The sequence below is a fragment of the Cyprinus carpio genome, chromosome B4 (genome assembly GCF_018340385.1).
Source record: "Cyprinus carpio isolate SPL01 chromosome B4, ASM1834038v1, whole genome shotgun sequence".
NCBI classification, from domain to species: Eukaryota; Metazoa; Chordata; class Actinopteri; order Cypriniformes; family Cyprinidae; genus Cyprinus; species Cyprinus carpio.
This window is the reverse complement of record NC_056600.1, coordinates 17,931,016-17,953,195: the sequence shown is the minus strand read 5'-3', so window position 1 is coordinate 17,953,195 and position 22,180 is coordinate 17,931,016. Positions and strand designations below refer to the sequence as shown.

The 22,180-nt window shown below is 35.8% G+C and overlaps 1 long non-coding RNA gene across 1 annotated transcript in view; it reads left to right on the top strand.

Moving 5' to 3' along the window:
* The window catches only part of LOC122137043, a 30,743-nt gene extending 13,751 nt beyond the window's left edge, over positions 1-16,992 (top strand). Inside the window, exon 3 of the long non-coding RNA XR_006154546.1 lies at positions 16,862-16,992. This is a non-coding gene — a long non-coding RNA (uncharacterized LOC122137043). The remainder of the gene's footprint in view (positions 1-16,861) is intronic.
* Positions 16,993-22,180: the final 5,188 nt, after the last annotated feature.

Here is a 22,180-nt window from a genome sequence, read left to right as displayed (position 1 = left end):
GGAGTGGAAACATGCATGCATGTCTAACTTTTTGCTGTTGTTGTTGTTGTTGTTTGGTCTTTGAAGGGTTAGTTCACCCAAAAATAAAAATTAGCCTGTGTTTTACTCACCCTCAAAGCATCCTAGGTGTATGTGACTTTCTTCTTTCAGACAAATCCAATCGGATTTATATTAAAAATTGTCCTGCCCCCTCAACCCTTTCAATGGGGTAAGCGGGTGTTGGTTGTCAACAGTTCAGAAGACGTTAAATAAAGTGAGCGCATCCGCAATAAAATGTCCCTTACATGGCTCCGGGGGGTGAAAAAAGGCCTCCTGTAGTAAATCCATACATTTTTGTAAGATAAATATCCATATTTCAAACGTAATAAACACTTTTTTCTCACTTCAGCTGACTGTCTTACACGGAAGGCGTTCCAGCAGATGATGTAAGATGTCGACGTTGCATGATTAGTGACAAACGGGGAGACAAAACAAAACAAAACAAAACAAAAAATGTTCACGAATTAAAAGCACATAACAGGGATTTGTAAAGAAAAATGTCGGTGGATTTCGATATAAGCCAGGAGGAGACTGGTTTTCCTTTGCTAAAGAAAGGAAACTTTGTTTCCTTTGCTCCTGCATTTCTCAGAGGAGCGCGCACGACGCATACAGTATGTCCTACATCATCCACCTGCATGACTTCTGAGTATGACAGTCAGCGGAGGTGAGAAAAAAAGTGTTTATTACATTTGAAATATGGATATTTATCTTACAAAAATACACCAACTTACACCCATTGAAAGGCTTGGAGGGGCCAGGACAATTTTTAATATAATTTTGATTGAATTCATCTAAAAGAAGAAAGTCACATACACCTAGGATGCTTTGAGGATGAGTAAAACACAGGCTAATTTTCATTTTTGGGTGAACTAACCCTTTAAGTCTTATGCTGATTGATTTATTGATGCTGGCCTATCTCTCTCTCTCTCTCTCTCTCTATCTCTCTCTCTCTCTGTGTGCACATATGTATTTGAGTTCATGTTTAGATTAATGTTAACAAGAGGAGATTGCCCACAGTGGAACCTCAAGGATCATTTAGCAGGGCTACAAACATCAATGTCCATCAGCGACTGCCTTATTCACTTGGATTCACTGCTGTATAGATACACACATATAGATATGTGCTTATTTATATAAGTAAATAGGTTTGATATAACAAGTCAGTAGTTTTGATGGAGTAAAGATGTCCAACCAAATGTTTTTCATTACATCCGAGCATCAGTACTCTAAATATTCAGTTATACTGTTATGACTCATACAGTTTCTGCAAAATTACATCATTTTCTGAACCCCTATTCCATCTCGGACATAGTCTTTAAGACTAATGCAGATTCAACAAAATAATTATGAAAATTCCATAGAGTGGATGAATACACTTTTAGCTTCAGCTGACACGTTTTACTCCAGTAATGTGTTGCATTATGTCCCTATCATAATGTCTTTATATTTACTAAATAAAAAAATAAATATTATGGTAGTTAATATTTTAATGTTTCACTTTTTATCACAATTAAGTGAACATATGTTTTTTTTTTTTGACATTATAAACATACAATGTACTGTATCAATAAATTATTTTAATTAGTAATTAATTCACTTTCCATCCCGTTACTGTTTATCATGCATCTAACAAAAACAGTTAATGACATCATTCTCCAGAAACAAGCCGCAACACAACAAAAACAAGTCTCAACACAACGGAAACAAGCCACAATACAACAGAAACAAGTCTCAACACAACGGAAACAAATCACAACACAACAGAAACAAGTCACAACAGAAACAAGTCGCAACACAACGGAAACAAATTGCAATACAAAGGAAACAAATCATAACACACAACAGAAACAAGCTGCAACAAAACTGAAACAAGCCGCAACACAAACAAAAACAAGTCTCAACACAACGGAAACAAGCCACAACACAACAGAAACAAGTCGCAACACAACGGAAACAAATCACAACACAACAGAAACAAGTCGCAACACAACGGAAAGAAATCACAACACAACAGAAACAAGTCGCAACACAACGGAAACAAATTGCAATACAAAGGAAACAAATAACAACACAACAGAAACAAGCTGCAACAAAACTGAAACAAGCCGCAACACAACAAAAACAAGTCTCAACACAACGGAAACAAGCCACAACACAACGGAAACAAGTCGCAACACAACGGAAACAAGCCGCAACACAACAGAAACAAGTCACAACACAACGGAAACAAGCCGCAACACAACAGAAACAAGTCACAACACAACAACACAACAGAAACAAGTCGCAACACAACCAAAACAAATCAAAAAAAATGCAACACAAAGTAAACAAAAAACAACACAACATAAACAAAAACAAGTCGCAACACAACGGAAACAAATTGCAATACAAAGGAAACAAATAACAACACAACAGAAACAAGCTGCAACAAAACTGAAACAAGCCGCAACACAACAAAAAACAAGTCTCAACACAACGGAAACAAGCCACAACACAACAGAAACAAGTCTCAACACAACGGAAACAAGCCACAACACAACAGAAACAAGTCTCAACATAACGGAAACAAGCCACAACACAACAAAAACAAGACGCAACACAACGGAAACAAGCCACAACACAACAGAAACAAGTCGCAACACAACAGAAACAAGTCGCAACACAACGGAAACAAATCACAACACAACAGAAACAAGTCGCAACACAACGGAAACAAATTGCAATACAAAGGAAACAAATCATAACAAAACAGAAACAAGCTGCAACAAAACTGAAACAAGCCACAACACAACAAAAAACAAGTCTCAACACAACGGAAACAAGCCAAAAAAAACGGAAACAAGTCACAAAAACAACGAAAAAAACCCACAACACAACAGAAACAAGCCCAACAAAAACGAAAACAAGCAAAAAAAAAACAGAAACAAGTCGCAACACAACGGAAACAAGCCACAACACAACAGAAACAAGTCGCAACACAACGGAAACAAGCCACAACACAACAGAAACAAGTCGCAACACAACAGAAACAAGTCGCAACACAACAGAAACAAATCACAACACAACAGAAACAAGTCGCAACACAACGGAAACAAATTGCAATACAAAGGAAACAAATCATAACAAAACAGAAACAAGCTGCAACAAAACTGAAACAAGCCACAACACAACAAAAACAAGTCTCAACACAACGGAAACAAGCCACAACACAACAGAAACAAGTCTCAACATAACGGAAACAAGCCACAACACAACAGAAATAAGTCGCAACACAACGGAAACAAATCGCACCACAACAGAAATAAGTCGCAACACAACGGAAAGAAATCACAACACAACAGAAACAAGTCACAAGACAAAACTAACGAGAACTGTTTAAAATGCATATGTAAATATGCAATAAAATCAGAAAAAGGGGACAGTTTTAATTGTACAGTATATGGATATTATTAATAAGAGACCATCAGATCGCCACTTGTGGTTAATCATAATATCACCTAATAATAAAAATAATTCTTCCTAATAATAACAACTCCATTCAACTGACTCAACAGATAGTCACTTTTCTTTTTTCCTCCATCTCTTCTGACTTCTTTTTCACTCCTAATTGACCGTTCACTCAAGAATATTTACATTAAGCCAAACTAAAAGTTGGAAACTCAAGCCTCCCAGTAAGACTGGACTCGGAGCAGTGGGAGAGACCACACCACATACACAGTCACACGTCAGACATGATATGCCCATTTAGCACCTTTCTGTGTGAACAGAGGTCAAAGAATGCATGTGTGTGTTTTGACTGTGCGAGACGGCTTGTTAGGGCTTTAATGTGGGTGTTGACTAGCGGATTATTCCCCGGACACACCTCCCCTTTTAGTCCGTCACCACTCATTATGACAACAATAAACCTCCGGCGGTCTTAAAGGGCCGCTGACAGGCCCGAGCTAATGACACTCTCGCTTCCACCCTGATGACTTGTACAGCTGTAGGAAACATCCTTCCTTTCTTTCTCTCCCCAAATTTGTCTTTGAAGCGATTGTCCGAGTTCATTACTGTCCGACGCTTTGTTTCGCTACGTCTGCGTTAGCCATCTAGGAGCGGTAAACAGATATAGCGGATTTCCAGATGTCATTCCCATGGCCTTAAGGTCTGTATCTCTATCTGAGAGCCTAAACCCGAGCTCTACGGTTACAGGTCAGGGGTCGGAGTTCAGAGGGTGATGGCCGGTGACGTTGACAATGACACAGGTGCAGCACTGAGCTGTGCTCACCTGTGGATCATGCTCCCCTTTCTTTCAATTAACAGAAGGCACTCGCACACACGGTCATGACCACTGAGTGAACTTCATGTAGTGAGGTGATTCTCTGATTCGCTTGGTGTGAGTGTGTGTGTGTGTGAGCCTTGGTTTTGCCCCTAATGTCGTTCAAAGCAGCAGGTGTGAAAACAGGACTAGCTTTGTGATCCTTGCTCCCTCAGATGAATGTTATGTCTATGTGTGTGTGGATTTTGTGTGCGTGTGTGTGTGTGTGTGTGTGTGTGTGTGTGTGTGTGTGTGTGTGTGTGTGTGTGATTAAAGATTAAAAATAGTAAATTGTTTATCTGAAAGTGTACCAATGCAAACAGATTTTCTGTAAGGGGTACGTTTAGGGTTAGGGGATAAAACATATAATTTAGTCAGTATAAAAGTAATAGAAGTCTATGGAAAGTCCCCTCAATTCACAGAAACAATCATGTGTGTGTGCCTGCGTGCGTGTGTGTGTGTGTGTGTGTGTGTGTGTGTGTGTGTGTGTGTATTTTAGCACAGGGATCTAAAAAGACTGTTTTAAACAGCCAAAATGTTAATAGTTGTTGAAATCAAATCAGATTAAATTGTTAAAATAAATTATGAAATCAGTTTTCTTTTTTTCTGCATTTTGGTCTTAATTTTTTCTTAATTTTATTGAATAACGCTAGTCATTCTGCTTAATATTTTTGTGGAAAACAATTATTTTTTTTTTTCAATTTTTTAAAGAGAGTTTAGAACAGTGTTTATTTGAAATATAAATATTTTGTAACTATGTAAAAGTCTTTAATGTCACTTTTGACCAATTAAATGAATTCTTGCTGAAAAAAAAAAAAAACTTGAATGGAGGTGTATTATTTACATCAAAAAACTGAGCTGTCAATAAAATTAAATATTTGTGATAAATGGCATGATGTCTTTTTGAGCACGATGCTCAAAATTTGATTTCCACACTCAAAAAAGCTGTTTGCTAGCTGGATTACTGTGCTAGTAACAGTATATAAGTAAAATAAACATGGTAAACTATACAAAAAAAAAAAAACGAGTAAATGCTGAAATACTTGTTTTTGTTCTTATTTTTGCAGCTGAAATACTTTGCAAAATATACAGATTCCAAGATTACTTAATACATTCACCAATTGTGTAAGCAGAGTTTAGTTTAGGAATACTGTATCCCACAATGCAGTGCACTTGTCTTGACCTTCCAGTGTGACAGACAAACTGCATTTTTTATTTTTTTTTTTGGCTACAATTCTTGACTCATTACTTTATTGGATTGCTAAAAGACTGGCTGAACTTAATGTCATGTGACAATAATGTAATGTTTAAAAATGTGTTGCATGTTTCATACTATTTCACATACTTGCTTCTCTTATATACTATTTAGTATACTGTATTTCCAATAGTACTCCAATTCTTTGCATGTTTTAATGATTTACTGTAACATCAGCTAGCTGTGGTTAGAAAAATGCAAAAACAAATCAAATGGTATTAAATCCAACAGTAACCACACACACATTTCTTGGATGGGAAACAATCCCGCCTGCACCTGATCTTTGCATCTGTCTCTCAAATGGTTCCTCCAGAACCTGGCTTTGACTTGTAGTTTCTCCTGGGATTAAGTCTTGTTTTGCATTTAAATTTGTTATTATTACTGGCTTTAATAAAGACCAGAATTTGAAGCTGATACACTGATAGTATGTCCTTTAAATAACCCCCTGACCCACACAACACACCCCTTAAACTAACACACACACACTTTTCATTCTAACCAGGTTATGTGGGAGTTAATGCATGCGTGAGATTGGCTGTTCACCTAAAATATTAATACTGTCTGTGCATGTTGTCATATGGACAGTCAATTCTCTGCCCTTACTGTCTGAAATCAGATATGTTGATGATATGAATATGTCATTAGTGTTATTACATTCTACATACTCTTTTAAACATATCGTCTTGTAATCTGTATAGCTTTTGTGCATTAATATGACTAACAGACACTCAAAGTATAAATCTGAGATATTAGATGTGAGACTGAGTTGTCTAGACAGACATCTGAATATCGGGCCATTTAGCAGAGGAAATTGTATTTCTAAGATGTTGCCTTTATAGCTCAGAAGACTTAATGGATGTCTCAGTTGTTATCAAGTTTGTCGATGTTTTTTCCAAAAATTATTTGTTAAAAATTATTTGTTAAAAATTTGAATGTACAATTCAATTTAATTTAATTAATTTAATTTAATTTAATTTAATTTAATTTAATTTAATTTAATTTAATTTAATTTAATTTAATTTAATTTAATTTAATTTAATTTAGACATATGTGCAGCATTAAGTTGTAGGGGTCTTTTTATCAGGAGAACAGGCAAACTTTTGTACATTGACAACAACAATGATGATGATGATAATAATAATAATAATAATAATGTATAACTTTTAATTTAAACATTAGGTTACTGGGGTATAACATCTGAGAAACAGGAGACTTAAGAACATGTCTCATTTTAAAATCACTGCAGTCTAGGAGAAACGATTGAGAGATTAAAGAGATCTCATTTCTGTTTTTCTTTCTTATGTGGTGGGCCTGCCATCTCCAGAGCTGAAGAAACTGTTTAACTGTGATCAGTCGCTATTCCACCTGTTGTAATTCCCACAGTGTCTTTTAAGAATCCAAACGTCCTAGTAATGGAATCTGATTGGATAACGACATTGCAGACCAATTCAGTAACATTTTGATGCCTTTATGTGTATATTTTTCATGTGCATGAATGATTCTCTTTTAGTGCAGTAACTGCAGGTCTCTCCCTCCCTCCCTCCCTAACATCAATAGTCAACAGAACCTGCCAAACCAAACAAATCTCAAAGCTTCACTCAGACACACACATACACACCCTTCGACCCCTGAATGGCCCATTCTCTGTCCAAAAGAGAACTTAAGCACAGGGTCACAGTGAGGTTAGCACAATACAGTTGACTGGAGCCTACACACACACACACACACACACACACACACACACACACACACACACACACACACACACACACACACTATTAACTCTAAAAACATACGTGAGAGTATAGTTATGTGCTTGAACAGTACAGTGCTCTAGTCTGTTTGTTGCATTTAGATTTAAAAAATAATTAACCTAGATTCACCTAGAAATGTCAAAACCACGAAGAGATGGAAAATGAAAATTTACTTTAAAATATTAATGTAAATCCAGAAAAAATTAATGAAAAAAATGGTGCTATGTGATTGCTAGCATGCTCTGAGTGGTTTAGCATATTGCTATACTATAAGCTGTGTGTTTTTGGGTGATTGCTGGGTTGTTTCTAGGCAGTTGTTAGGCTGTTCTGGTGGTTTCTGGGACATAGGACATACTATGCAATTGGTTGCATGTTCTGAATGTTTTTAGTATGTTGTACCGAGTGCATGATTTCTTTTTTTGCCAAACAAGTTAAGTGCAAATCCCACCTCAGATATTATTGATCAATATGATCTCACAGTCACCTGTCAAGAAAAGTTCAGGCTTCATGGATTCAGTTCAGAGTTCAGAAATATTGTAGATGGATCCGATTGCAACAAATATAAATGTTATCTATCAGAATGTGCAGTATATTGAGTTTGAGGTTGGTGCTTAGGTTAGAATTTGGAGTTAGTATTTGTTTTAGCATTATGTAGGAAATCAGCACTGTTACTGACACACTGACACCCAAAAATTAAAATGAATTACTCACCCTCATGTTGTTCCAAACCTTTAAGACCTTCGTTCATCTTCGGAACACAAATTAAGATATCATTGATGAAATCCGATAGCGTTTTGACCCTGCATAGACAGCCACATTCAAGGCCCAGAAAGATATAGGACAAGTCCTTCAACCTTAATTTTACGAAGCTACAAGAATACTTTTTGTGCACAAAAAGAAAAGATTTTATTCACATGCATCAAGCATGCAACTCTTGTGAAGGTGCATCTAAGACAGACATGGAAGAGAGGAAATTGTTGAATAAAGGTTTTTTTTTTTGTTTTTTTTCGCACAAAAAGTATTCTCATAGTTGGTTTTTAACATCTCTTTGCGAATACAAACTGATTTCGGACAGGCTTCTGAGGCCTTCTTTCTTACGCATACACACTGAGTTGGATCCATAGCCTTTCAAAGTACAATACAGTCCATTTGATAGTTTGCGCGAACACATGTGGTCGACATATTATATGTTCATATGTATCCTTGTCCAGTGTCTGCACTATTTCTCTCCAAAAGTTATAAGTTATACAAATGTCTTTGCATGTGTTTAAACTAAAAGCCCTTACCAATATGTTGGTATATTGTTGTTGTATCTCCATTTATTTCTTTTTCCGCTGTGAAACAATGGACCTGGATCAATGTTGCCAGCTTGTGGTCAAATTAAATAGTTAAAAAAATTTAAGATGCATATGCGAGCGGCACATGGTTACAAAAATCGGGGCTGAGTACATACTGTGAAATTTGCTTCATGCAAATCTGAATGTAAATCTGAAGCTTGTTTTGGGTTCTTTATTTCAAATAAATCTACAGGATATTTTCCCCCAAGAAAAACTCCTTGTGTTTGAGCAACTGAAATAGTGATGCTTGCCTTACCAAATACATCCTTCATATGGTCTCTCTCGTTCTCTGTCTGTTTCTGCCGCCCTCCCTGCACGCACTTCCGATCGCTCTAATGTTTTGCAGCCATTATAAATCTGGCTTTGACTTGCTAAAGCAAACAAAGCTGGAGAGAGAGTGATCCCTCAAAAAAACATTTTGTCAGTTCTAATTAGGGTTGAAATATGGCTCAACTATCTCCCTCTCTCTTGCTCTCTTTCTAATATCCATTGCCCTCCCTTCTTCGCCAACAAAACTGTTTAGAGCTGTTTATTCTTTCTTCTGATCTCTCTCTTTACCCATCTCTCCATCATATTCCTCTTCTCTTTGAACCAAACTACAAGTGATTAAAGCACAGGGCTTCCAGCACACAAATATCTATGAGCTATGTATCTAAACGGCGAGCTAGCGTCAGGCTAACATACTGTAGCATGTTGGCTTCTTTAAAACAGATAGCATGTAATTGCGCATTTGGCCCACAGTGCTCTAAAGGCCCCAGCGTCTGCTTTTGTCTGTGGTAGCAAGTTTACCCCTACACTGCGATCGCATCCTACAGGCTATGCAAATCAATGCTACCTACACACACACACACACACAGCTAAAAGCAAATGCAGTCTTGATGAAACGGAGCATGGTTTGTGTGAGTATGCGAGTGTGTCTTTTGGCATGCATTTTTCACGCTTTATTTAGTGTTTGTTCAAAAACAAGAGGACCACCTATGTGAAACTGGGCTTCACTTCAAAGACATGTAGGAAATGTTCTCCTTGTGCATTTGTTCTGTTCCCAATTAAACGCTACAGACACAAAGATCAGAAAGGTGTTTTAAGTGAGAAAAGTTTCTTGCATGGTTGATCTGTGCTGAGTTTTTGAACTGAGGGGTGAGTTGGAAAGGGCAAAACACATTTCAGTAATCTTCAACATATACACACACTGTCTTAAATAAACATCGTCCACCACCTCAGGTGGTAGTGCTGTTGTAATCATTTTTAAAGTTTTTTTTTTTTTTTTTAATGCTTTTTATAAATTATTATTATTATTATTTCCCCCCATTATTTCTTCTTTTCATTGTTGTTTTTGTCACTGTTTCCTGGTTAAAAAATTCTTTGCTGGCACCTTAAAGTTTTATTATTTGTATTTTACTTCATCACACTGATTTGCACAAGTGCTGATTATGCAATGTGATTAAATTATAGTCAATAATGAAATTGTGATATGTTATATGTTACATGTTTGGAAAGATGCTGAAATGTGCAATATTAACATTTGGAGAACTAAAAATGAAAAACATTTACATGTGTTCAAATTTAAAAATGCAAAACAAATTTAACAAATGTAAAAATGTAAAAAAAGACTGAATTGATGGTATTCAAAACTTCTTTTATGGTTTTATGTAAACAAGTAATTTACACCTTCTATTTCATTTAAATGTATATTTTTTGTGTGTGTGTGTTTGTTTGTAAAATTAAGATGCGAATTACTCATTTGTTGAATTAAATAATTGTTGAACTTTTATATATATATATATATATATATATATATATATATATATATATATATATATGTGTGTGTGTGTATATATATATATATATATATATATATATAATATCAAAGTTCAACTAAAGTCATCTGCAATTTTTCTTGTAATGGATTTATGGATGGTATATATAAGTGATATATATAAATCCATTACAAGAAAAATGCAGATAACTTTAGTTGAACTTTGATTTTATATTTATATATAAAATAATTGGTTAATACTGTGTTGCATCATAAAAATAGTTTGATGTTGCACCAGTTTGATTTACAGTAATATGTAACCAATAATGTGCAGTCAAGGCAGTCATTATCAGACAAAAAAGAAGCAGTTAGTTTTATTACGGTCAGCTGAATGTATCTTGATTAGTACAGCAGTTAATTTAAAAGTTTAATGATAATTACACAAAAATATCTGACCATGACAAGACCAATCAGAATGCAATATTCCAGATAATCATGTAATATATAATTTCTCAGCCAGTGCATGATACCATAGTTGAAAACGAGTAGGAGCTTAACAATGTGTGGTGGCGTGTGTGTGTTTTTGTGGGTCTTTTTGTTAACAGGCGGTACATGAGTTGAAGGAACGGAGAGGTCAACTTGCACTTCCTAAATGGCTTAAAAAGTGAAAAAAAAGAAAAAAAAAATCAAGTACCAAGTAAATGTTGAATAGCGCCCGGGGCAAAGCAAAAGAGAGACGCTAATGACTAGCACACAGTCACACACACACAGACACACGGTCTGACACCTCCACTCAGCAATTGAAAAGCCCCATAATGCACCATTCACGGCACCATTAGTGTAAATAAAGAGAAATGGTGTCAGTAAATGCGGCTTATACGTGTGTCTGTATCACTTTTCCCAGCTCAGGCCTCTGTCCAAACAAAACTTCTGTTCCATCTCCATTTTGCCCTGTGGCGAGAAGGAGGGGGGTGTTTCTGACGGTGTGTGGTGGTGGGGTCATAGTTGTAATCCTGCATATCAATTACAACCTCTCCTCCTCAAAATAAATGACAGGAAAAAAATGGATGAGAAAAAAAAGAATGAGAGCTAGCCACACGGCAAAGTTGATTTATGGTAAAAAGAGGAACTGTTTATGGACTCTCTGAAGTCAGGAAAGCTTTTAGGGGTCGGGTCCAACAGGGGGTTGTGTCAATGGAGAAAAAATTTAGTGTTATTTTTTGATCAAAATTCAGAGTGGTATTTATAATTCAAGCCTTGTTTCAGGGCTTGAGAAGTAGATGTTTGAACAGTGAACAGGCGCCGCATCTCCTCCTACCCACACAGGAGAGGATGAAGTGGGCTGCAACCGCCTGTTGGTTCTCCGATCCAACAAACCACAAAGTCAGGTCAGCCACAGTACTTAGAAATCGGAACACACAAATACTTGCACCCTTTTGGCCCAGACTGAAAGCTGTTTAAGTAACCTTTGACCTCTCTAATGCATTAATTAGGGTCGGGGTCACACGTTCACAGCATATTGAGTGCGTTGGTGGCTACGTATGCAGAGTTTTATTTATATTAAAATAGTTTTTAATGCAGCTACACATTCAAAGTTTGAGGACTAGTGGGCGCCAGTGTCTGTGACCTTATGAAATGACCTTAAATTGACCTTATCATAAACTCTGTGACCTCATTCAAACATTAAAGAATTTTCTTCATCCACCTTTAAGCTCTCAGTAATAACCTCTTAATAACCTTGTTATAACATGGTAATTACAAATTGATAACCTTTAGATAACCTCTTATCAACTTTCTATCCCTGTGCCGCTCAATCATGCACTAAAAATTTTCAGATCCTTTGAGAGACGTTTTTGGCAACGCTCCCTCAGCGTTTCCTGTTCCGTGCCATTGTAGGTCAGATAAGTGAGTGACGCTTGTGTATTTAGCCTGACAAATGTTTCCCAAAAAGTTTTATGTGGTAAAACGACAACAACCACGCACGTCAATCCTGATTACAGAGTAAACGCAGAAATAGAGCCATCGATGACTTGCCGTCATATCGCTGTCTGCATCAGACAGAAACAAAAACAAACAGTCAAGCCAATTAATAGTAGTCGGTCAAGGTTTCTATCAGAGACTTTGTGGTTTTGTCAATGTAATACCATCAAGACTGTGCTTGCTACCTCCCTTTTTCCGATTGGCGCCTGGGTCCTGTTATGAGAATGGCTGCAGAGTCCCAAGAGGGCCACTCTTCAGTGCCGACCCCACGGGACCTGCAAAAACGCATTAGTAAATTAATGTCCACCCCGGGAACACTTCTCACGTTAGCAGGGTTATCCTGTTGTCCTTAGGGCCCTGGGGAGGAATCGTAAGTGGGGAGAGGGGTCAGTAATTGATAGGTCCTTTTTCAATTGCCTGCCTAACTGCAAGTCCAGCAACGGCCAAAGAAAACCAACTTTAAATAACCATCTAAAGAAAACACAAAATATTCTCTCTGTCTTTTGCTCTCCTCCTTGTCCTGTCATGAAAACCTCAGGTGGAAGGAGTTCTTGTATCGCGTGTTTCCATTTTCCGGGGACGGAGGGCGTTATATCAACACAATACAGAATGCACGTTCAAACAACAGGAAGAGAGTTCTGAGATGGCTGCGCCGATCGGGCGAGCTCAGTGAATTTTCTTTTCATTGCGAGGAAAAGGCTATTTAATTTCAGTAATGATTTTCTGTGCTGCGGTTTGATGTGTGCCGATAGGGCAGTGTTATTGTTGGCGGGGCAGAGAGGTGCATGTGTCCGTGTGTGTGTATGTAAGGCTCGGTACATGAGATGGAGGTTGTGTTTTTTGGGAAGTACAACATGTGCTTTGGATTAAACCTGTGTTATAAGTGTTTGACATTAACATGCAGTCATTCACTGGGCAAAAGAGAGGAGAGGAATCTTTTAGAGTGCTACGGCTGTCCTAACACAGTGTTCAGAAAGAGAGAGAGAGAGAGAAAAAAAAGATAGGTGGAAAACAAGGTACAGATTGACTAAAATGAGTATTACTTCTTAGAATGTGTGTCGGATTGGCATTACTAACCATTAGCAATAACTCATGACTTTATTTTATTGGCATATATCCGTGTGTTGCGCACGTGTGTGTAAGTGTGTGGGCCTTGCCTTAGAAGTCCCATCTGCCCTCATTCACTCTGCATGTTTGACATCTTTTCATCTTTTTACCCTCATACCATTAACAAAATATTTCCATGTTTCACCATTCACACTTTTTCTTCTTTTGAGTTGAAATTCTAACAACTCCAGTAAAAATGAAAGACATCGTGAAAAAGTTAAACAGATAAAAATCAAGGATTTTTTGTTAACATGATGAAAAGATATTTTCTTTCTTTCTTTCTTTCTTTCTTTCTTTCTTTCTTTCTTTCTTTCTTTCTTTCTTTCGTATGATTCCATAGTTAGAAATTTACATTTTGAAAATCTGAAATATATTTGTATGTTTTTTGTTTTGTTTTTTCAACCCAAAGAACCCACTCCCCACCCATACTCTTAGTTAACCCAACTATCCTGTAATATAACAAAAGTTGGACTTTACACTAAGTTCCATTTAAAACATTAACAAACATTATCTCATCAACCTACTTTCTGAATTAACAACCTTTACATCCTTTGCAATGTCCTAAATTTGTCACACCACTGGTATTGTTTGATCTCTCAAAAGAATCAACTGATATAAAAAGTCCACGGCCCCTGGTTGAAAATGTTTATAAATGGTTGGGCATAGCACTATTTTAATTAAATATTATGTGTAAAATACTTAAAACAAATACAATTAAAAAAAAAAAAAAAAAAAAAAAAAGGGAAGAGTAAAAAATTATTCTTAATATAATTCAATTTACGCATTTTCTTTCTGACTCTAAATAAACTGATAAAGCATTTTCCAATTGGATTTTTGTCACACGTTCTGAATATCATTAATGTGCAATTTTGTGTATGCGTGTAAACATGTTCCGGCAAGGGAAAAGAAAAGGATGGCTTTCCTCTTTTGTGGTTTATTTATAATGTTTGTATTACGCAGTATCGTTGCAGGCATTGATTAGAACACGATAACTTTTGGCTCGCGTGCTGCATCAGCACTGATGTTAGATAGTGCAGGAAAGAGGCAGTATGAGTCTGAATGAGGCAACACTTCAAAGCCAGTTTAAGCGGCCTGACCTGTTTCAGTCAACACCTTTCTGTCATCCTTTTCTCCACTACATCTCTTCCTAACATTATTATCACAGCAGCGTAACTCTGATAAAATACAATGCTGGAATTTCATGCTGCTCCACGCACCCGGCTGGCCACACACACACACACTAACTCAAGTAAACACAAGAGGCTCTCCATCTCTGTATAGGTTACTCCATATCTGTGATGGCGGAGTTATAACTCAAGGTTCGGCTAACACTGGGTGCACTTATCTCTTCAGGGTTTCCCACAGGGGAATGTGGTTATGCCAAGAGATTTGGCTCCACATGTAAGGAGAACTAGCCAACGAGAGGAAAAGTGGGGAAGATGGGGAAGGAAAAAGGTGTACATGTGTAATACGCTGATGTGTAGTTGATATCTTTTCCATGCACACTTTTTAGTCCTATTACTACAGTCCAAGTTTAGAAACCTAATAACTGTTGCTACACCTGAAAAATCAAGTATGATTTCATTCCTGAGGTTTGCATTTTGCACATTGTTTATCTAAAAAACATTTTAATGTGACTAATTTTATTTCAATTTCACTTTTAATGTGAAATCCAAAAATAATCAAAACTTGTCTATAAAACTACGAATTAATAATAATAATAATAATAATAATAATAATAATAATAATAATAATAAAATTTAATTTATAAAAACTAAACAATATAAAAAATGACAACAGTTCAGCGCTGGGAGTTTTTTGTTGATATCTTATGTATAGTTTATTCATTTGCACGTTATTACACTCTAATTATTTAAATTATTTTATTTAATAATAATGTATGAGGTAACAGTCTACTGCTGTTTTTTTATGTTGTTGTAAAAATGTTTTGTAAAGTAACTTTGCTAATGTTTCATGTGGTAGCATGTCTTTTTTTCCTCATATAATATATATATATATATATATATATATATATATATATATATATATATATATATATATAATCAATCACCCTGACACAAACAAAAGTTATATTTTTAGGCTATAATAATGTAGAGATAACACAAGTTTTTGTTACACATTAATTACATGCCACACATTATTATTACTATGTAATTACATATGTAATTACATTGTAATACAAACACACTACAGTAAAGTGCAAAAGTGTGAGCTGGAGTGGATATTGCGAGTCACTGTCAGTATGTTTGTGTATTCCAGAGCAGACTCAGGCTGCAGAGATAGACGGAGGAGAGCGATCGCTCTATCTCCCCTCTTTCACCAGCGCAAGCTCGCTTCATTCACCCGTCCCACAGCGCGATAAACCCTCCGACAGATCCCCGCACTTATTTTCCCTCCTTTTCTTCATCTTCCAACAAGTCTTTAATACATACATATCACAGGCCGCCTCCTGAGGTTTGAAAAATGAAAACACTACTTCATCTCGCCTTCCCCTTTTTTAATATTCGGTCACAATAAATATTTCCCATTTATATGCAAATGATTATCTACTGACCAAGAATGGATGGAGCTCGTCTTGTTTTCATTGTACTCGGAGAGGTACAAGTGTCTGAAACGGCGGACGGGGAATAGACGGAAATCAGTCGGAGTGGGAACGCCTCGCCATTTCTAGAGTAAATAATCCTGACTCGCCTTCCATTATTTTTTATGGCAGCATTGAATGGAAGTGTATTAACTTATAAGTTATAAGTAGTTGGAAGTAAGTTACTTAAAACTGGCGGGGGGAAAGGCAAAGAAAGAAAGCTGACGTGTCGCTTAGTTGAGTTCCCCGCAAATTGCTGACATAATTACACGAATGTAATTTTTATGAGTCACGCAAATCTCGGCATTTTCAGTGAAGCAGATAATTAGACTTGGAATAAAGCGCAACTGAATAATTAATACATCAAAACTAGATGAACTTTTTCTAATTATTTTTATTTAATCTCCATTCTAATTATTGTTCGAGTCGGCTGAGCGAGATTGCTTCTCATTCAGGGGGTGAAATACACCCTGGCTGGCGTATTCTCACCCAGTGAAATATTAACTAAGCATGCAGAGAGGGGATCAGAGAAAAGACCCCTCCCTTTGCCCACCCTCCCATGATTGAACTGTAATTTAAAATTTGCTGCTGCCAACAAACAATTTACATCTACACCTGCCATATTTATTATTCTCCCCCACCGGTTTGCTACCAAATGCATGACGATCAATATTTTGCCAGCTTTAAATGAGTTTGTAATTAGCCTAATGTGCTGTTCCTATGCTTTTTAACAGAGGGATTTGTTTAGACTTCAGTCTTCAAGTAAACCTGACCTGTATGAGTGAGCGAGCGAGATGCTGACCGCAGGGGAAAATTCGCACACTTATCTCGTATGTCTCTGCTACCAGGAACTGGAGCGTTTGGAAACCAGCATTTCATCTGATAACCTTTATTGCTGAAATAAACATAATGAAAGTGTCCGTAGGTGCTGCATGCGTCTTCCTAAACGTGAGCATATTTTGAACCGGTTTGTTCATAATCTGTCTTGAATTTGTATACTTTCTCACTGGTGTTCCAGCTTTATTTCCTGTGTGTGTCTTCCAGGTTCAAGAATTAGGCCGGGAAATAATGAAGGTAGATAATAGCTGACCTTCTGTTAACTTGGCTGATAATTGCGATGCGGAGGCTGGAATTCTGCAGCTCTGGGTTCTCGCGCTGATGAGATGAACAAATAAAAAGCAGCATTTACAGGCATGAAATGAGCTAATTCTGCGCCTGCACACATTTCCACATCTCGTATTAGACTGTCGGGGTTTACTAGATTAAAACTGCAGCTTAATTAATGTACAAACACAAGATCAGATTTAATTAACATCTGATTTAATTGCTTGCCTACAATTGCTTTTCACACTGTATGCTCCAATAGAAAATGATTGCAAAATGTAATAATTATACAGACAAATATAATGAGAATGCATTCAAATGGTTTGATGTAAATCCAAGACTGATCACTTTTGCTGAGAGAAGAAAAAATATCACATTTCCACAGTTTTATTAATTAATTTTGATTTTGGGGAAATAATTTGATTAAATACCTCTGATTATGTGGTATTATAGAAACAATAAGATGGTTTTCATGCAACATCCCAATTGATTCAAAGAGATTTTTGGAGCATCATCATTTTTTGGTCCTTAAAGTGTATTTTCGGTTTCGTTTCATAATATATATTTCATTAGGATTTATTTAAATAAAAATATATCTTAACATCTTTCCATTTAAAATGAATGTTAAATGTATTTCTCACTATTTGTATATTTGAATACTTTGAACAAACTCTGAAATTTGCATTTAATATATATTTTTTTTAAAGCATTACACCATTTGCGGTTTGAGTGTTATGCTGTTTGTCAGAAGTCAGATCAATTCTGAGTTTCATCTTGTATTATTTTCGAGGGGGCCAGTATAGAATGTTTGTATCACTATTGTTATCTGGAGTATCTATTTGCTAGAGTATGTGCAGTGTTTGGCTTTTATCACTTTATGGAAATACTAGCTTATCGGGGTCCTTTTAAAATGTGTCTAGTGCCACCATGTGGTGAGTATAAGTACTGAATACAGCACATTGATCTTGTACCAGCAGTCTAAGCTCAAAGGGATGAACTTCAGTGCACCAAATGTGCTGTTGAATAACTTTATGTATGTGTGTATAGGCTTTAGTGTGTGTATGTGTGTGTCTGTGTGTGTGTCTTTGGACCCAGGTTGGAATGTCAGGCATGATATGAGAAGACAAAACACACGCTGATGGCGATCTGTTTTTTTGTTGAAATCTTCTTTTAAGATTTCTAGTGTTGATGGAAGCTACTAGACATGTACAAAACAATTTGGATCAGACGTGCCACATCAAAGGATGTCCCTTTTTGACTTCCTGTCCTATATGTGTGCAATACATAACAGCTTTTTTATTATTTTTATTTTTATAGTATAATTTTTATTTTTTGTATCATTTTGCACAATATCATTATCTTGGTGTATATGTAAAGCGTCAGAAGCAAAATAAACAAAATAAATGATAATATACATATACAGACAAGCCAAAAATTATTCAGACACCAGATACAATTTTTAACATATATTTTTGTTTTCACAAGTGGGTGCAGGACACTATAGTTAATTTATGTAAGTGAGGATAGCAGAATAAAGTGAACTGTGACATATTATACCCCAAAATTCTTCATACAGTGGACTATTAGTAAAATTAATTACAATTTGGGACCAAAAATTATTAAAACACTCTAACCTGACCATGTTTTTCTGTAGGTTTTTTTTTTTTTTTTTTTTTTTTTTACTTTAATTGCTAATGAGACCTTTTTACACCACAGACTGAACAAAGTTAAGCATTGCCTTTGTAACTGGTTGACCTTAATTGCTATTATCTAATTGTGTACTTAAATTTAACAGCTGACAGCTATTCAAACTAATTCATTACATACCTTTCTATCAAAGCTATCTGACATTATCAAGAAGAATTTGTTCTGACAGTTTAACTCTGAGTTCTTGTCATATTTTATTACCATTTTCTAAACTATAGCGAATAAACTGTGATAATGTGAGAAATGTTGAAGGTTTTGGTTTGACGATATCTATCTTTCTATCTATCTATCTATCTATCTATCTATCTAACCAACTATCCAACCAACCCATCCACCCAACCAACCAACCAACCAACCCAACCACCCAACCAACCAACCACCCCCCCCCCCCACACACATAAAAAAAATATATAAATATATATATACATACAATATATATACATACAATATATATACATACATATATATATATATATATATATATATATATATATACACACATATACACACACTGACTTTTAAAAGTTTGGGATCAGAACAGTTTTTAATGTTTCTTAAAGGAGTTTCTTATTGCAAACAAATAAGCTGCATTTATTTGATCAAAAATACAGGAAAAAAAATAATATTGTAACATTTTTCTATTTTAACATAAATTAAAATCCAATTTATTCCTGTGAAGCAAAGCTGTATTTTCAGCATCATTACTCCAGTCTTCAGTGTCACATGATCATTCGGAAATCATTCTAATACTCTGATTTATTATCAGTGCTGGGTCATTTTTTTTTTTTTTTTTTTTTTTTGGATCCTGTACTCCTTTTTTTCAGGATTCTTTTATGAATAAAAAGTTAAAAAGAAGAGCATTTATTTAAAATAGAAATCTTTTCTAACAATATACACTATAGTTTAGGGTCAGTAAATGTTTCTTTTTTGCTTTTTGTTTTGGACTGAAATTAAAACTTTTATTCAGTAAGGATGTGTTAAATTGATAAGAGGTGATAGCAAAGATGTACATGGTTAGAAAAGGCTTTTATTCTGAATAAATGCTGTTCTTTTTAACTTTTTATTCATCAAATTATCTCAGTTTCCAAATATATATATATATATATATATATATATATATGGATATATATATATAAATTATATTTTTGCCAACATTGATAATTCTAATAATAAATCAGCATATTAGAATGATTTCTAAAGGATAATGTGAGACTTGAGTAAGACTGGAGTAATGGCTGATGGAAATTCAGCTTTGCATCACAGAAATAAATTATATTTTAAAGGATATTAAAATAGAAACCATTATTAATAGTTTAATAACATTTTGCAAGATTATTATGTTTGACCAAATTTGCATTGTGTGTGTGTGTGTGTGTATATATATATATATATATATATATATACATACATACATACACACACACAGTATATACTGACTATTAATAAACACATACATATTAAATAATATAAAATGTAATGTATAATATTTAGTACGCTGTGTTTAAAGTAAAAAAATAAAATAAAAATAATAATAATAATAAAAAAATGCACATACACACGCAACAAGTGTGCTGGTTCCGCAGGTAGTGTTGTAGTCTGACTGGCGCCAGCACAGATGATACAGTCATGCTTGAATAAGGATCACACGTACGGGCTCCCAGCATTCACCCTGTGTGGTGTGTTTATGATTGGCCTGCTTTGCAGGTAGAGGCGGTGGCCTCATACACCTCTATTTGAACTGCTCACCAGCACATGACCTGTGTTTGTTTGTGTGTGTGTGTGTGTGTGTGTGATGCTAGAAAAGACAGCAATGTGCCGAAGCAGACAGACAGGAGTCAGAACAGAATGGACCTGCATGTGTCTCTCACACACACAGTGACGCACACAATGCTTGGGTAAGTTTGTGTGGGAGTGTTCACAAATATTTTAAGCGTGCGACTGCAGCACTGAACCCTTATTCACCGGGTTATGCAGAGGGTGTGTGACGGGGTCAACCTAGAAGTTGACTCTGGGAATACTCAGATGAAAATGTTATTGCTCAGATGTTGTGCTTTCATTGTTTAGGAAACTAAATGGAGTTCCCAGTAGTTTCGTTCGAATTTCGACTTTATCTCATTTGTGTCTGCCACGTATAATAAGAGTATATTGAGAATTCACTGAGGAATGTTCATTTGATTACTTTGGATAAATCTGAGCACAGTTTGAGACACTGGTAAAATTTCTTGTGATACTTTAAATCTAATCTGATCAAATGTCTCTTATAAGTACTAATAAACAGCCAATTTGTTAATATGTTAGTTGTTTCTTCTACAACAGCAACAAGATTAAATGGAGAACAAACTGAGACCCTGTTTTTTTGTTTAGATTTTCTCCTGAGAAAAATGGAGCTCAGTAAAGTCTTTTCTACATTTTCAGAGATATGATCAATGTCTTGAACTGTGGTCTGATTTTCCAAGATTTAGATAAAAAAACTGAATCTCAGTTTGAACTAAAAAAAATAAATAAAAATTATAAGAATTATCGTAGCTCTACCCTCCACATTAGTTTTATAACTTGGTATCTAAGAGTATAGACAGTATTTAAGACTACAAAAATGAAGTCTCAATCTGAACATAAACATTTGTCATCAAATTAAATGAAACCAAAGTATCAGAGCTACAGAACCCCATTCACATTATTTTTATAGCTTGCCAACTGAAAGTCAAAGAACTCAGTTTGACCTCAAATACTGCACATCAAATAAAACAAAAACAAATTATAATGGCTATTCCATCCATATCAATCTTATAACCCTGTAATAACTAAAACGCTACCCATACTCTTAGATTCCAAGCCACTTGTTTAAAGTCAGAGACTTTCAGTTGATACTGAAATAAAACATGCCAGACCAGTTTCTGAACATTAAAGGTCTCCATATGCTCTCCATCCAATTTCTAGCAGCACCAATTGAGATGTTAAAGAGCTCTCAATTGTGAGGCCTGTGTTTTAAGGTGCCTTAAGTTATATTAGAACTCATTCCACAAGTGCACAGTAAATGAGAACATATCAGCGGCAGATTGTTGGAAAGGAATCGCCGAAATGGAAACAGACTCAAAGGGCCGTGTGACTCCAAAGTCTCAAATCAATACTTGAACCCCCCGTCAGTCCCTCTCCAGAGAGTGTTGTCCTCCCTGTGTCTTCTCTTCCTCCATCTTTCATCCCTCTATCATCAACCCACCTCGCACACCCCCAACCGACCTTGT